Source organism: Oncorhynchus mykiss, chromosome 5 (assembly GCF_057628025.1).
Source record: "Oncorhynchus mykiss isolate SJ-2025 chromosome 5, ASM5762802v1, whole genome shotgun sequence".
Taxonomy (NCBI): domain Eukaryota; kingdom Metazoa; phylum Chordata; class Actinopteri; order Salmoniformes; family Salmonidae; genus Oncorhynchus; species Oncorhynchus mykiss.
In genome coordinates this window covers 16,863,642-16,876,971 of record NC_143026.1, presented here as the reverse complement: position 1 = coordinate 16,876,971, position 13,330 = coordinate 16,863,642, and the positions used below count along the sequence as shown (strand labels likewise).

Genomic DNA, 13,330 nt, shown 5'->3' with positions numbered 1-13,330 from the left:
AGGTTTGAACTCAGAATAGCTACAGAATTAGCTACTCATATTGAATTAGTGAATGGAGCTAGCTAGCAAATATACAAGAAAGTCAGCTAACATTTGTTTTATTGAAATGTTAAGTTGAATAAGCACACAAACGAGGACAGCAATGTAAATTGCTAAGATAAACAGAGCTAGTTGATTTGCAGATCTCTTACTAAATGTTGAGTCATAGAATAAAGCTAGCTAGCTAGGTCTCAAATATACCATTAAGTAATCGCCCACTTCATCAGTATTTTGTGGAATAAGCTAAATAAACAAAAAAAATGGAATGAACTAGCCCTGGGTTCCCGAAATGTAAAATGCTAAACTAAACTGGACTAGCTGGTTAAGTAGATAATGTTGCTGGTTTATATCACTTATTCAACGAACAGATTTACTAGCAGATTTGTCACCTAACTTGCTAGCGATTTCTATTTCATTTCAATTTAAGGAAATAGCTCTCTGCTCAGCTAAGCTACATTTAGCGTAGCATTTTATGTTTCTGCCCCCAGTGAAGCATAACAGTCCATTGAAATGTTTAAGTTTATTCAACTAAATATTCTGATAAATTAAATGGAAGCAGATTAACTGATATTTGCGACCTAGCTAGCTAGCTCTATTCTATGACTCAACATTAGTAATTATCATATTATCGGTATATTCAACAGCGTTATCTTGTGATCAAGCCATCAATGCATTTCAATGAAAATACTACTACTATCAGCTTTTTGATAAGCGGTTTAGCAAAAAAAATATGTCCTATATTATCGGTATATGGGCTCCCAAGTGGCGCAGCTGTCTAAGTCACTGCATCTCAGTGCAAGAGGTCCCTGCATCTACAGTCCTTGGTTCGGTTTCAAACTGTATCACATCCGTCCGTGATTGGGAGTTCCATAGGGTGGCGCACAATTGGTCCGGGTTTGGCCGGGATAAGCCGTCATTGTAAATAAGAATTTGTTTGTAATTGACTTGCCTAGTTAAATAAAGGTTACATTTAAAAAAATAAAAACATGGTCCCCCAGTTATTCGCCATCTTACTATTTTGTTCAATTACAAGATATATGTTTAATTTTGTTAAAAAAGAGACACCAGCCTCGTATCCGAAGTGTTTACTAGATAGTTGACTAGTTGGCTAGTCTTCCAGTAAAAACAAAATACTTGAATGTCAACTTTTCATTGCGTAGCCCGGTATGCCCTCCTGTACTCTTAAAAATCATTCATCATTAAATCATCTTCTCCAGTGTTGTAACCAAATACTGTCTCATTATTTGTTTTACAGATTCATCTTTTGTTTTGAGAAAGTAGATAACAGTTTAATACTCACATATGAGTTTGAATAATTTAGGTAAAAAGTTGGATATTAAATGATATGTATGTATGTATGTATGTATGTATGTATGTATGTATATATATATATATATATATATATATATATATATATATAACTTTTTTGAAAACTCTCAAAACATAACTTAATTTACATAAACTGCAATGAAAATTGGTGGTCAGCTAACTAGAAAGGTGTATTTAGTTGCAAAACGTACCGTTATTTTCCAGGCCATTTAAATGTTGAGCTCAAAGTGATTTAATCCTCCAACCGCTAGAGAGTGTCCGATGTTGGGGGAAAATTAGCTAGCTATCTGTCCATCCCCATTTTCTTAAATTCATATAGTTGATTAAATTTAACATTTCAATTAAGAAAATGTTAGCTGACTTGTAGATTTGACACCTAGCTACCTAGCTAGCTCTATTTATTAATTTGAGGTTGCTAAATGCATAGCTAGCTAGCTTGCTCTGATTAATTATTCTTTGCTTCAAGTCAGGCGACTAGTTGTATTTTAGCGATATTGTCACACTTATCTGTGACACAATAATGATTTCAAAACATTACAACTTGTATGTCAAAGTTTAATTAACAAGATTCTCAGTTCAAACCTCCGCTTGTTTTTAAAAGTTGTGCATCTGTTAAACTCCGCCCATTTACCTTTTAGAAACCAATCAGATAATTTCTGCCTTTAGAACAAAGTTGACTACACTCAATCGACTAAACTAGCTAGTTATTTTATTCGCACATTTTTATAATTTGTCATTGCATATTCAGCACGAAATAAAGCAGGTATCTGTGCAAATTCGCTATGTGGAAGAGTAACTGTCAAGACCACCCTTGAACACAAGGTGGCGGTGATAGACAGTGTAATCCAGGGGCTCTGGTGTCGTCAAATTTATGCACTGTCTCCTCATACTCCACTAATTCCCTAATCTGATCTGGAAACACAGAATAAGAGGCAAAAATAGGATGGACTATTAAAACACACCATCGGTCTGTTATCAATATGTTTCTGGACAGATGGAGGGGTTGGAGTTGTTTGTGTGTTCGTGCATGACATGCCTGTGGACCTGTATGTGTACATGCCTGTGTGTGTGTGTCAGTGGAGGCTGCTGTGGGGAGGACAGCTCCTAATAATGTCTGGAATGAAGTCAATGGAGTGGTTTCAACCACATGGAAACCACATCTTTGATTTGCTTGATACAATTCCATTGACTCCATTCCAGCCATTATTATGAGCTGTCCTCCCCACAGCAGCCTCCACTGTTGTGAATGTGTGTGTGTGTGTGTGTGTGTGTGTGTGTGTGTGTGTGTGTGTGTGTGTGTGTGTGTGTGTGTGTGTGTGTGTGTGTGTGTGTGTGTGTGTGTGTAGTCAGGGCACACAGACACAGGTATGTGGGGCTGTGAGGATTATGGAATTTTGGGTAACAGTTAATTGTCATGCAAATAGACTTGGTTATTGTCAAAATTGTTTTAAAATGTTTTGAGCTAGTAATGCATCATAATGCATTTTTGAAAATTAGCAATGACATACCTAATGAATAGAGCACAGCTTTGGGAACACCCCTGTCTCAAAAATGAATGGTTCTGAGGCGTCACTACAGACCCGGGTTCGATCCCGGCCTGTGTCACAACCGGCCGCGACCTGGAGTACCATAGGACGGTGTACAATTGGCCCAGCGTCATCCGAGTTAGAGGATTGGCTGGGGGGGCTTTACTTGGCTCATTGTGCTCTAGTGACTCCTTGTGGCGGGCCGTGCGACTGCAGGCTAACTTCGATAGTTAGATAATGTTTCCTCCTACACATTGGTGCAGCTGGCTTCCAGGTTAAGAGGGCAGTTGTTAAAAAGCGCGGTTTGGCGGGTCATGTGTTGGAGGACGCATGACTCGACCTTCGCTTCTCCCGAGCCCGTTGGGGAGTTGCAGCGATGAGACAAGATTGTAATGGGATCGCATTTGGATATCAAGAAATTGGGAGAAAAAGGGGGTAAAATACACACAAAAAAAATGGTTCTGACCATTTGAACTTTTGGAAATTAAGCTTCTCCTCCCGTTCGTCCTGTTCTACTCGTCAAATGACTACCAACTTTACCCATTTCCTGTAAACATTTAAAACTGCTATAGGGTAAAACTATATCTACTTGAATACAAAGTTGTATCCCACCTACTCCTAAAATGAATATTAAGATGATTATCTTTTTTTTGTTGTTCACGATTTTTGTCTTTAATTGTTGGATACACGACGATACAATAACTGTGCCAGTCCCAGTCACTAGGCTTTGTGAGTGTGAGGGGTAGAGAGGCAGATGGCAACTGTATCCGTTTGCCTTAGGCATGTGGTCTGCAAATATGAGAGGGAAAACCAGGGACTACACATTGCTAGAGATTGTATGAGCAGTATGCGTCTGAGTCATTACATGGATAAGTTGTGTGTGTGTGTGTGTGTGTGTGTGTGTAGGACTACTGTATTTGGCTGAGCGAGGGTGGAGACCCTTGTTCACTCTTCCTGCCTGTGTGTGTGTTATTGTGGGTCAGCCATTTCTGTGGAATGTTCCGCCCCTGGCCAGAGAGAAGTCACCACAATGGAATGCACTGAGAAAACAGAAAAACAAAACACTGACCAAGAAAGGCCAGAAAATGAAGAAAGGCTACCTTGCATGTGTGGGTAAGCACACACACCTGTGTCTGTGTGTGTGTCTAGCGTCTCTAAAATAATGTAAAAGAGTGTAAGAGACAGAAGGTCAGCACAGGAGAGGGAGACATAGAAAGAGAGAGAGAGAAAGAAAGGAAAAAGCTTCCATTCCCTTTGTCTCCATCATCAGCTGCAGCAATAGCAGTGCAGAGACAGACATAATCACATGCAGACACTTCACACACTCTCTCTCCTCTCTCTCTCCCCCTCCCTCTTTCTTTTACTCTCTTTCTCTCCTTCTTGTCTCTCTCTTTCTCTTCTCTCTCCTCCCTCTCTTATTTCTCTCCCTCCGTCTCTTCTGAGAGATTAGCTGGAGGTCATATTGCTGCAATAGTGATCCTCCTGTCTCAACCACACACACACACACACACACACACACACACACACACACACACACACACACACACACACACAAATATCAGATCAATACTGAAGCACCATTTGACCCTGTGCCCTGTAAGCGTGTGTGTGTGTGTACATGCTTGAGTGTGTGTGCGTTCACTCTGTGTGCTAGTATGTGGAGTGGGAGTTAGGAAGAGTCGGTTGTTAAATGACTGCAGTGAATTGGAATGGTGGGGAGTTGGTGAGTGTGTGTGTGTTCGCGCTGCGGCAGGTCGTGGGGGGAGGGGGCATAGGACGGGGTGGAGAGGAAGGAATTGAGGGAGGAGGAGGGTGAAGAGGAGGCGGTGGGGGGAAGAGGGAAGAGGAGGAGTAGGAGGGAGAGGAGGAGGGGACACTGGGTAGAGGAGAGAAAGATGAAGAACAGGAGAGGATCTCTACCTGTTTCCAGGGCAACGGAAAACTGCAGGTCGGAGTGTTTTCTCCACGCTACGCTGCCCTCTAGCAGAATACTGCAGACACCTCTGCACACACACTGCAGACACCTATAAACACACACACACACACACACAACTCAGACTTACCTCAGTGCATACTGAGCAATGTGTCCTTGCTTCTGAATCTCTGCTAGTGATGGGCTATGAACAGCTCTGTACCTAACACTGAATAACTGTGTTTTACATCAGGTCAGGACTTAATGTACAAGGTGAGTGTGTGTGTGTGTGTGTGTGTATTTGTGTCTGCCCCCCCCACACTCACACACATGCACACATAAACCAGCTGTAGTTTTATGACCACTTCATGTATATTAATCATCTATAAGGTGTCTATAAACAGAGTATTAACTGTGTATTCAGTCTTGTGTGACTGTCTGATCAGACACTATGGTCTGCCAACACTGGCTTTGTCGTCCCACACACACACACACACACACACACACACACACACACACACACACACGTTCCCTTGTGTATTACTCTGACCTGACATCAGGAGAGGGCAGCTCTGTTCAGCCGTAGTCAACAACACTCTTCATCTATTGTTCTCCTCACCACCCTCTCCCTCCAGCTCTGCCTCTCCACCCACCTCTCTGTCGTTCCCCACTGCAGCCCTCCTCTCTCCCCCTCGATTTACCCCTCCTACCCCCTCTTTTCATCCCACCTCCCTCCCTCTCCACCCCCTCTGTCCTTTGATTTCTCCCTCCCATCCCCTCTCTTCACTCCCCTCTTTCCCTGTCAACCTCCTTTCTCCCTCTGCACCCCCTCTTTCCCTCTACACCCCCTATCTTCCACCCTACAACCTCTCTCCCACTGCACCCCTCTCTTCCCCCTCTCCCATCTGGCTAATTCACATGATACAGTATGTGATTGCCCTAGGGTGGAACATACCAACCGCACTAGATCAAGGGAAGGCACAGAAAGGAAGGAAAGCTTTTTAGTTTCCATCTTGACACACACTTTATAACCTGTCTTCATTACTACAGCAGTGTTCCTTAAACCAATCCTCAGGAACTCCCAGTTGTTTCACATACCTGTTACATTTCACCACTAGCACAACTGATTCAGCTAATTAAGGGCTTGCTGATTAGCTCATTCACGCTAGTAAAACCAAATGCATGCTTTTCAACCGTTCGCTGCCCGCACCCGCCCGACCGACTAGCATCACTACTCTGGACGGTTCTGACTTAGAATATGTGGACAACTACACATACCTAGGTGTCTGGCTAGACTGTAAACTCTCCTTCCAGACTCACATTAAACATCTCCAATCCAAAATTAAATCTAGAATTGGCTTCCTATTTCGCAACAAAGCCTCCTTCACTCGCGCCACCAAAAATCGCAGTAGCAACTAGCTTACCTGGTTAAATAAAGGTGAAATAAAAAAATCTATATATAATAAAATTGAATCAGGTGTGCTAGTTATGGAATTCGACAGTTATGGGTTGGGGTCCCAGAGGAAAGGTTTGAGAAGCACTGATCTACACAAGAGACCCCCTACCAGTGCTATATCACACACAGACACTGGTGTAACCCAACCCATCTCCCCCTTCTCAGTCTGCAGGGGTACGATCTGTTACCCTCAGCCTGGGTCACGTTTAGTAGGTACAAAATGTTTTGAATGTGTTCAATAACAGCACATATTTTGGTTTTCGGTTTCAAGACATTGTGCTAGTGACATACTAAACACAACTCCGGTTAAGTGTTTTTAAGGTTGATTATTAGCTGCTAGACACCTCAGATACTTCCCTTAGCCCCTATACCCATACAATGCATGTAAGGGGCATTCCCAGATACCTGAGAACAGGCAGAGCCATGGGAACACCTGAGAGGGATAAAAGTGACAGACATTAGTGTCTCTCTCTCTCTAAACCCGGTCAATCTCGCTCACCCCTCCCCCCTTGCTGCTGTAGAAAGGGACAGGTGTGTGACTTTGTCCTTCCATTACCCCTCTCTTCCTCTAATTAATTGACACACCAATGTATCAAACAGAAAATTACTATCCTGCCACTGATGCTTTGTGTCAAGGAGAACTGCTGAGTTTAACGATGACAACAAATGAAGGCCATAGTTTCATTTGCTTCCAATAAAAATGTAATGCATTGAATAGACATGCATCACTTACCCTGTGGAAATCTATATTTGTAGGCCTGTATTCTATAGATGTCTACCTGCAACTCTAAATCATTTCCTCTGAATAAACAGGCTACCATTCTGAAACAGACCTAATATACAATATACAAAATGTAATCGTCAATGGGAATCTGATTAACGATCGTTACCGAACCGACGTCACCGTGGAGGCAGGGGTGACATCTCTCTCGATGACTCCTTCTGTAATGATCAGCTACTATGGTCTAGGGGCGAGGAGAAAAGTCAGTCGCTAGCCTTGTGTAGGGTGTGTGAGGGACATGAAAAATGCCTTTCTCCCGTCGGAGACAACAGCCCCGTGATCTCATGAATATATTCTAGCTGGCGGGCCATTGTGCAATAGTCAGGGAGGTATGCAATCCAGTTTCATAGGCAAAAACGGCTGCTCGGAGCAAGGACCAACTACTACACAGCGATTCTTCTCACTTTTGTGCATGCTTACATTCCGAGTAGTGACGACGGCGGACAAGCAGTGATACGGATCTTTTGAGGCACATTCGACGAGGCTGCCAGCTACAGTTTTAAAGGGGAAACGATTCGCCACATCCAGACATGGGAGCGAACGTTACAACTTGAAGACAGACAAGACACACTGTTGCGGATATAAGGAAAAATAGCGAACATAGCCTACTTTTATTGTCACCGACCAATACTTCTTGGAACTATCTACCAGCTGAATAATACAGAATCAAATAAAGAATTCCAACCACGGGTAGTTGGAGTCAAAGGTAAGCCCCAGCAGAACACCAGATGGCTAGGCTAGCGTTGTCGAATAGCTTACTGTAGCCACTAACGTTAAGCTATTTGCAAATATTACCCAGCCTAAATATGCAGTCACTAGCCTGTGCTGTATAACGTTTGGACAGCGTCTGCATCTCGGTTTGTCTGACAAGTGCTCCGGAACACGTTGTTTAATTGCTGCAAACAATAGTTTGGTCATGCCTTGTTGGCTACCGTACTGTATGTAGCCTACAGGGCAATAGCTAATTTAGCTACAAAGTAGCTAGCATAATTACGTGGTTGAGTCCCCTTCTCGAATGGGGAAACATGGACATAACTGACAGTAAAATAGTCTGGTTGTAAACAAACGGGGTCGCAAGTCGCAACACCTCTGGGCAGTTTCTGATATTACAAGGTTAGATGAAACAAAATGTCTCCCATTGTTATTTCAAGTGCGAGCAGCATGCGTAGCATGGTAGCTACGATGTAGCACGGACTGCCTTGGAATTCTCTGACATCTATCTGTAAGCGATGCACGATTTCAGTGGAAACGTGTCCGTGCATTGCTTACATTGTATCCGCGCAAAGCATAACGTTTCAACAACAGTATGGTTGATGTTTTGTGTGTGTGTGAGATAATTGGGTTGAATGTGTGTGTTTTATTAGGCTACAACAAATGTATACTGACAGATTATCTTGCGATCGATCTGTCGATCGCCTCACGATGAGATCTGAGCTGGTGCTAAATAGATTAGCGCCAAAAAGCTACATCCCTTGTAGGCAATTTTAGCTCCTTAAACACCATAGTCTTTGTGTGAGTTTCCATCAGACTAGACGCTGTGTTGCGAATTGCTAAAACACAAACTTAACCTAGCTCAAGGCAGTCAAATAATATGATCACCCCTGTGTATCACCTCAGCCACCACATACCTGTGTATTCATGAGGACTTTCTATATGTAAATGGTTAGTTCGCACACTTTTATACCCAGACCTACATGTACAACGATACACAAATAACACATCTAAAGGACCGGTCAGCAACATCCCAAGGACCAGTGCTGGTCCAGAGACCGGGGGTTGAGGGACTCTGCTCCAGGTATTTAGGGGTCCAGCTGTAGCCAGGTGAGGCAGCTGGGTGTCAGAGGTTAAAGGTGAGGCTAGGTGACAATACATGGCATTGGGTGTCTATCGGCTGGCCAGATGTCCCCTGGTTGCTAGATGGAGTCAAACCCAGAGGTGGGTGAGATTGGGAGTAGGCCTATTCCACATACACACGTTCTACACAGGCCTGTGAGGAATATCAGATCTTTACAATGCCTGGAGAATAGAGGTCGACCGAATGATTTTTCAACATCGATACTGATTATTGGAGGACCAAAAAAGGCCGATTTTTAACATTTATTTATTTGTAATAATGACAATTACAACAATACTACTGAATGAACACTTTTTTATTTTAACTTAATATAATAAATCAAAATCAATTTAGCCTCAAATAAATAATGAAACATGTTCAATTTGGTTTAAAAAATGCAAAAAAAAAAGTATTGGAGAAGTAAAAGTGCAATATGTGCAATGTAAGAAAGCTAACGTTTGAGTTCCTTGCTCAGAACATGAGAACATATGAAAGCTGGTGGTTTATTTTAACTTGATTCTTCAATATTCCCAGGTAAGAAGTTTTAGGTTGTAGTTATTATAGGACTATTTCTCTCTATACCATTTGAATTTCATATACCTTTGACTGTTGGATGTTCTTATAGGCACTTTAGTATTGCCAGTGTAACAGTATAGCTTCCGTTCCTCTCGCCCCTACCTGGGCTCGAACCAGGAACACATCGACAACAGCCACCCTCGAAGCATCGTTACCCATCGCTCCACAAAAGCCGCAGCCCTTGCAGAGCAAGGGGAACAACTACTTCAAGTCTCAGAGCGAGTGACATTTGAAACGCTATTAGCGTGCACCCCGCTAACTAGCTAGCATCGGTTACACCAGCCTAATCTCGGGAATTGATAGGCTTGAAGTCATAAACAGCTTAATGCTTGAAGCACAGCGGAGAGCTGCTGGCAAACGCACGAAAGTGCTGTTTGAATGAATGCTTACGAGCCTGCTGCTGCCTACCACCGCTCAGTCAGACTGCTCTATCAAATATCAATTCATAGATTTAACTATACCATAATAACACACAGAAATCAGAGCCGTATGTCATTAATATGGTCAAATCCGGAAACTATCATCTCGAAAACAAGACGTTTATTCTTTCAGTGAAATACGGAACCGTTCCGTATTTTATCAAACGGGTGGCAACCCTAAGTCTAAATATTCCTGTTACATTGTACAACCTTCAATGTTATGTCATAATTACGTAAAATTCTGGCAAATTAGTTCGCAACGAGCCAGACGGCCCAAACTGCTGCATATACCCTGACTCTGTGTGCAATGAACGCAAGAGAAGTGACACAATTTCCCTTGTTAAATATTGCCTGCTTGAAAATAAGAGAGCCGCACACTCTAGGAGCTCAGATGCAAAAATGTAATACCAACGTTTCGACAGCCAAGCTGTCTTCATCGTCTTAAATATTGCCTGCTAACTTGGATTTCTTTTAACTAAATATGCAGGTTTAAAAATATATACCTCTGTCTATTGATTTAAAGAAAGGCATTGATGTTTTTGGTTAGGTACATTTGTGCAATGATTGTGCTATTTTCGCATATGCGCTTTTGTTAAATCATCCCGTTTGGCGAAGTTTGTCTTCACACAGTTCGCAACGAGCCAGGCGGCCCAAACTGCTGCATATAGCCTGACTCTGTTGCACAGAATGCAAGAGAAGTGACACAATTTCCCTTCGTTGAAAGAAATTCATGTTAGCAGGCAATATTAACTAAATATGCAGGTTTAAAAATATATACTTGTGTATTGATTTTAAGAAAGGCGTTGATGTTTATGGTTAGGTACACATTGGTGCAACGAAAGTGTTTTTTTTTGCGAATGCGCTTTTTAAATAACCGTTTGGCATGGTAGGCTATGATTCAATGATAAATTAACAAGCACAGCATCGATTATATGCAACGCAGGACAAGCTAGATAAACTAGTAATATCATCAACCGTGTGTAGTTAACTAGTGATTATGTTAAGATTGATTGATTTCTATAAGATATGTTTAATGCTAGCTAGCACCTTACCTTGGCTCCTTGCTGCACTCCCATAACATGTAGTCATAACAGGTAGTTAATATATTTAACCTTTTTATTTAACTATGCAAATTCTTATTTACAATGACGACCTACCCCGGCCAAACCCTCTCCTAACCCGGATGATGCTGGGCCAATTGTGCGCCGCCATATGGGACTCCCGATCATGGCCGGTTGTGATCCAGCCTGGGCTCAAACCAGTGCCTTAGACCTCTGCCACTCAGGAGCTGAATTTATGTATCTGAAATGCACCCACTGTATGTGTCTGGCTCTCACTTACAGACGGGATGCAGACGAACAGCATGGATGACCTGAGGGTTCTGCTGCTTCTCAACAGAACAGCTGCTGTCACCTGAAATTCTGTCTCACTGCTGTTGGAGACACACACACACCGCACACAGTAGCAAGCAGGCAGGCTGTAAAATAGCATTTTTTTTACCGATGTTGGGGGGGGGGTTTTGCTGCACCAGGATAACCCACAGTTGAGCTCAGCTCAATGCCGATTGGCTATTTATTTTTTTTATCTAGGGAGGCCAAATGCCTGCTGGCATCAATCAATCAAATACTACAGCGGCCACATGTTATACTCTTTTGGTCCAGACAGCATCAGATACATGGGCTACACATACTGAGACAGAGGGGTGCTGTTTCCCTGTCCAGACAGCGTCAGATACATGGGCTACACATACTGAGACAGAGGGGTGCTGTTTCCCTGTCCAGACAGCGTCAGATACATGGGCTACACATACTGAGACAGAGGGGTGCTGTTTCCCTGTCCAGACAGCGTCAGATACATGGGCTACACATACTGAGACAGAGGGGTGCTGTTTCCCTGTCCAGACAGCATCAGATACATGGGCTACACATACTGAGACAGAGGGGTGCTGTTTCCCTCGCTCTGATGATTTCGCCAGTGAGATTCAGCTACTTGCAAATTCACAATTTTTGTGGAGAAACAGATGGAGAAATGATTTTATAATTGTAATTTATTTATTGGTCAAATATTTGGGGAAGCCTGACCTCCCTTGGCATCCATGAATACACTCCACTGCGCACACATGTCACCGACCTGTAGCATCCCTGTTCCCTGTTCCCTCTTTACCGTGCCTTTGTTCCTTTGAGAGCTTTATCATAAGTCATGTACTTCTCAAAAGTCAGTTTGTAGCACATTTGACTTAGCATTTGATTTGGATCCTATATGATCAATATTATGAACATATTGTTTATTCTGTCAACTAAGGCAGTCTTTAGAACCATTTTAAATTCAATGCTTGACTGTTGTGAATTGTCCCTGCAATCAGATCAAATCATAAGAATTTGGCTTGCATCTCAGACTAACCCATAAAATCTACTGAAAATTGATAGACTGTAGTTACTTTAGTGCATAGACAACATTCTAGCGTCAAACTAGTTCATTGCAATTATGATTCAAGTAATCAAGGCCTGCCTGAACCCAAATGGTACCTCTGGTGATTGACAGTTTGATCGATGGCACTGGACTCATTTCCCTCTTCACTTGTTTCTCCTCACCTTTTCCCTCCTCCAGATATCCCTCTCAGTGAGTGGGTCAGCAGCATACCACCCTGCATCCCACTGCTGGCTTGTCTCTGAAGCTAAGCAGGTTAGGTACTGGTCAGTCCATAGATGGGAGACAAGATGCTGCTAGAAGTGCTGTTGGAGGGCCAGTAGGAGGCACTCTTTCATTTGGTCTAGAATAAAATATCACAACGCCCCAGGGCAGTAATAGGGAACGTTGCCCTGTGTACGGTGCCGTCTTTCAGATGGGATGTTAAACGGGTGTCCTGACTCTCCGTGGCCACTAAAGAGCCTATGGCACTTATCGTAAATGTGGGGTTGTTAACCCCGCTGTCTTGGCTAAATTCCCCATCTGGCCCTCATACCATCATGGTCACCTAATCATCCCCAGCTTCCAATTGGCTCATTTGTCTCCCCTGTAACTATTCCCCAGGTTCTTGCTGTAAATGAGAATGTGTTCTCAATCAACTTACCTGGTAAAATAAGGGTTAAAAGTGAAAGGGTGAAAGCCACCTAATCCTGGACTGCTGGTCTGGTAGGTGAGTCATTGGAGTCCATTCATCTGGCTGTGAGTCCTCTACATGCAGGCACACAGACAAACAGTCACAGGGATTGAGGACACACAACCTTCTCCAAGGTCTTTTGTTCCAGCCCCATGGAAACACAACTGATTCAACTAATTAAATGAGACATCAGTATACTGAGAAATGGAGCCTTTGTTCATGTTTTTTCAGGGCCCCCATACTATACAATGAGGATGAGGAAGGGATTTGCTGTTTGGGGTAAGTTTCTCAAAAACAAGTGAAATTACAAAAAAGGTATCAAGATCCTTCCTTAACATTCCATTTACATAAAAAATAA

General features: G+C 42.8%; 2 protein-coding genes across 54 annotated transcripts in view; one reads left to right on the top strand and one right to left on the bottom strand.

Moving 5' to 3' along the window:
* The window catches only part of pargl (poly (ADP-ribose) glycohydrolase, like), a 40,641-nt gene extending 33,362 nt beyond the window's left edge, over positions 1 to 7,279 (bottom strand). Inside the window, exons 1-2 of one of the 4 annotated variants that reach the window (XM_021601938.3) lie at positions 7,153 to 7,279; positions 4,815 to 4,918 (exon numbers count right to left, since the gene is read on the bottom strand). The gene's annotated coding sequence lies outside the window, so the exon portion shown is untranslated. Of the gene's footprint in view, positions 1 to 1,559; positions 1,976 to 4,814; positions 4,919 to 6,995 lie in introns of those variants that run through there. The other 3 variants (XM_090234006.1, XM_021601940.3, XM_090234003.1) reach the window with 3 other exon arrangements.
* Positions 7,156 to 13,330, top strand: part of zmiz2 (zinc finger, MIZ-type containing 2) — a 35,329-nt gene continuing 29,154 nt past the window's right edge. For 26 of the 50 annotated variants that reach the window (XM_090233981.1, XM_090234002.1, XM_090233977.1 and 23 more), the window contains exons 1-2: positions 7,156 to 7,749; positions 13,204 to 13,251. The gene's annotated coding sequence lies outside the window, so the exon portion shown is untranslated. The remainder of the gene's footprint in view (positions 7,750 to 13,203; positions 13,252 to 13,330) is intronic. The other 24 variants (XM_090234001.1, XM_090233997.1, XM_090233993.1 and 21 more) reach the window with 8 other exon arrangements.